The 4,434-nt window shown below is 44.0% G+C and overlaps 1 long non-coding RNA gene across 1 annotated transcript; it reads left to right on the top strand.

The window, feature by feature from the left end:
- Positions 1 to 412: 412 nt before the first annotated feature.
- On the top strand, positions 413 to 4,229 carry LOC134471512 (uncharacterized). The gene is made up of 3 exons (XR_010040962.1): positions 413 to 571; positions 2,417 to 3,713; positions 3,921 to 4,229. It is a non-coding gene; the product is annotated as an uncharacterized LOC134471512 (long non-coding RNA).
- Positions 4,230 to 4,434: the final 205 nt, after the last annotated feature.

The raw sequence follows: 4,434 nt of genomic DNA on the forward strand, positions 1-4,434 counted from the left end.
AATACTGGAGGGGAGAAGTGGGCACTTGAAAATTTGGTGGCAAGAGTTTTCACAATTCTTCTCAATCAGATTTTTTCCCAATTATTTTGGAGCTTTGCCTCTTTTCATTTGGCTGAGAGTTTGCTCTGTATGCATGATATGTATGTTAAGGTTTGATTTGAATGGGACAGCTTTTTTAAAATGAACCGTGTGGTTTAAAAAAATTAAAATGCCTTTGGGATAAATTATGTGTCATGGAAATTATCTGTTGCTGTTTTCCTTGTGCTTCTCTGTTTTTGTGAAAGGAAGCTATAGGTCAGAATATTCTTAGCATTGCAATATGTGCTTTTTACTCATTCTCAAAATAGTTCTGACAATGTATTTTGTTTTAAAGAAAAACTCTACCCGCTGCCAATCGCTGGCAGGAACACTCTGAACATTTTGAAGGAGGAGAGGAACAAATCAATCTCACCCTGTCCAATTCTTCCACTGAATACGGGCATTCAGTGCGTAGTTGCACCTCAGTTCCTACCTCGGCAAACTGAAAACCACATGGATAATTAAACTTCTCTGGGCCTCTACTCCTCACCAGGTATTACACTAATTCCTCTCACTTTAAGTTCAACTTATTACTCATCCTTTATTATCATCCTTTATTACTCATTCTTATCACCTAGCTCTGTGGTTACAAACTCAAGGAATGTGATCAAAATGCTCTTGAGTCTCTGCCTCTGCTCTCTGTCCCTCTGCTATTGCTCTAGCCTTTGCCTAACAACCTCTTATGTGGACATCCGGCCAGCCTGCTGTCTCCCTCTCACTCTTCTGTATTTTATATGTGGCTGAAGTTACCCTCGAAAATACCAAATCATTGGCCACTGACCTGATTTCAAAATGTGCTTTGTTCCTGATTCATTTACAGAGGAAAATCCAACCTCCTTATCTGGATCACCCTTTTTCTGACCTCTGCATATCCCTGCATATTTCTCAGTCCCCTCTCCCACATCCCAGGGTGCTCCCTAAACTATTGCAGGCCCCACATCCTGCCTCCACTGGGAATGCCCTTGTCCTCCCACTTCTCACACATTTTCCCCCCACCCTTCAACTTCCTGAATGGATATCATCACCTCATGGCACCTTCTTCGTGTTTCCCAGGTGATAGTCTTTAATTGCTCGGTAAAGCTCATTCACATGTGCTTTTATTTGTTTGTACATTAAATCAAATTATCCTTCAGTGCAGAGAACAGCCCTGCCCTACTCTGTTCCCTGTATCTGGAAGAGGGGTGTCTTAAGGTGTCTTGATGTCCAAAGTTAGGGAAGCAAATGTTTAATTCTTCCAGGTTGGAGGTATTAGTTCATACTTAATTGGCTCCAAGGAAAGATGACATGGCTGAGGGGCAGTGGTTTGGGTAGGCCACAAACAGCCAGCACCAACAGTGAAAAAGATAGACATGCCTTCTTCCCACTCTTACACTCTATGCTGGCTCCATCCCTGGGTGAGTGCAGCACTCACACCACCAATCCAAGTGCCAGACAATGAACCAATCACAAATGTTGGATTTGGCCATGTCCATGATTGCATGAGACTTGGTGTGTGTGTAGGGGGAAATCTAAACATAAACCATAACAAGAGGCTGTCACATTCCCATGGTGTTCATCTGCTAGGGTTGCCTTGGTGAAGTCTCACAAACTGGGCAACTTAAGCAATAGCGTTTTATGGAATCATTGATTCAATGAACAAGAAATACAATGGAGAGGTGCCAGCAGAGTTGGCTCCCTCTGAGCGCTGTGAGGGTGGGGTCTGTTCCAAGCCTCTCTTCTGGCTTTACATGCAAGGGTCTTATCCGTGACCTCTTCACATGGCCTTTTCTCTCTGCATATCTCTCTATGCTCAAATTTTCCCTTTGTCTATAGACACTAGGTCATATTGGATTAGGAATATGCTTTACTGGGTATAATCCATATCCTTATTACTTACATCTGAAAGGACCTGATTTCCAAATAAATTCATACTTTGAGGTGCTGGAGGTTATGACTTTGATACATAAATTTTGAGAGGACATAGTTTTGTCCATAAAAAAAAATTCTCAATAACTCTGTGTGGAATTACTGAGTGGTCTTTGATGAGAGACTAATGAATGAACCACTGTCATTCTGTCCTTTGAAATAGATCTCAGGGTTTCCTTTCTTTCCAATCCCACCTGCTAGTTTCTTCACTCTTTCACTGAAATAACACTTTATTGGTCTTTATTGTTTTCCCCCATTTTCAATCTATTCTTTATAGTGTTAAATGTTCTTTGCATCAATTTTATATCTGCCTAAGAGTCTACCATGCATTGCATTCTCCTGCTTAATCAAGCTTAAAATCACCCTACTTTGTTTGAAGCACTATTGCAGTCTGACTTTGTTCCAAGAACTGTTCTGATTCATTGTATTTTAGGCAGTTTATCACCTTGATCTGTATGGAAAATGACATTATGATGGAGGAGTCTTGAGAGAAACAAGGACATAAAAATTGGCATGTGCTTAGGAAGACACACTTTAGAGGAGATCTGTAGATTTTGGGAATCCAGGAAGTGAAGCACCATATCAGAGACATCTGATGAAGAAGGAATAGGCAGACATCAGCACAGCATCAGATGTCTAACAAAGGAACAATGGAACCTGGAGCAGGTGGAATTCAGGAATGGGGAATTCCTTTCAAGGTAGCATTTGGAACTCTAGCTTGGAAATCCAGTCAAGAAAATGCATGCATGGTCTAAAAAGCACATGCACTGGGCTGAAGAGTAACAGGCAGCTCCAGGTTTTCCTGGTAAGTCACTGCACTTTAGAAAGCAGAGAATGACCAGGAGACTGAGCTCCACCAAACCAAGGTAAGGCAGGGTATACAGAAAAGCCACGTCTCTGGTCCACCCAAGGTGGGCACCAAGGACAGCAGAGGGGCTGAGGACTGTTAGGGGGAAACTATGTCCAAAATATCAATCTTCCATTCAAATAATTAATTAATTTGGTGGCAAATTTTGGAGACAGCCACAAATTTTTTCCAGGAGAACATTTCTGATAAAAGACTGAATGCTTCCTAGAAAAGCAATAAATTTTCCCCCAAAAGCTGGACAAGGAGAGGGCATGGAGCCGAGACCATGCTCTGAGCTCCTCCTGAGTACCAGGAACACTATGAACCCGAGGACCTCTTAGCTCACAGGGCTGCTGGTCAGAGAATGAGGACGCCAACTTATCTAAAAATGGTGGAAGGCACTAGTGCAAAGACATGTTCCCATGTCCCCATTGTAGAGAGGAACAAGGAAGCGGGCACGCAGAGGTCAGATGGCAGCAGCAGGGGTCAGGCATTTAACATTTGCTGCATGACAGAAGGATCAGCCTCCATGTCTGTCTCCCTTTTGTCAGCTCTGTGCAGCTTTGGCCCTCATCCAAGCTTTTTGGTCATCCTAGAGGGACAGCCTGGAGGAACAAAGGGCCAAAGGTGTGCGTGGGGCTGGGAGAGGACATGCCAGAGGCCTCTGCTCCCCTCTCCTTTCTCTCCCTGCCCCCCTCTGCCTGGCGCCTCTCTTCCAGTGCCAGCTCCCTCCTGTGCCAGCACCACAGTGACAATATGAGACATCGCATCTAAAGAAGCACAGCCAAATATTTGATTTGGACGATTACACTGAAGAAGCCTCATCACAACTGTGGGTGCCCAGATTACCAACTCCCTGCTCTTGGCTCTGGTACACCTCGCAGTGAGTACAAACGGCATCGACGAGCTCGTTACAACGTGATGGAAGGGGTCCCAAATGGCTGATATGCAGTGTCTTGTTTGGGGAAGAGTTCACTGATGAGGAATAAGCTGAGGAGGCTGGAGGCTGTTGTTTTTCCTGTCAAGGCAAATGGTACTAAGAATATGGCAAGCGTTTTTTGAATTTTTTTTTTTTCCCTTTCTCACTTAGATTCAGAAATGCCTGGCGATGAGAAAGCAATTGCTTTTTGTGGGAGATCACAGAACAAGCCCAGTGAATCTGACTCTCTTCTCTGGACACAAGTGGATGACCTCCTCTTCCATTTTCTGGTGGAAGTGACCTGGCAAGCCGGACCTAGGCTCAGCTCTTTCCAGCACCTTACTATGCTAGTGTGTCGAAATGGTCGGGGCACAAATAAAGCCATCTTGCACCGTCAGCACCAAACCAGCTCTTCATCATGGTTTTACCCTACAAAGAGTAATATCCATTACACTGCATGCAAAAATTCTTGATGCTCCCAGAGGAAGAAAGAAAAGCTAAACTTCAGAGAGTCCTTCTCATCTGCTTGAGAACTGAAGCATCTAGAAAATTCTGGAAATACCAGTTCCTAATGGTTAAAATATGCATTGCTCTGAGTCATGTGAAGAAATCTCCAGTCATCCCTCCCAGGCTGGGAGTCTTCACTCTGTCCTGCGTGTCACACACAGGTCAGTCACTTAGGTGC

This window comes from Cavia porcellus, unplaced genomic scaffold, assembly GCF_034190915.1.
Source record: "Cavia porcellus strain 051 isolate PalLab524CR breed Dunkin Hartley unplaced genomic scaffold, mCavPor4.1 scaffold_18, whole genome shotgun sequence".
In the NCBI taxonomy this organism is placed as follows: Eukaryota; Metazoa; Chordata; class Mammalia; order Rodentia; family Caviidae; genus Cavia; species Cavia porcellus.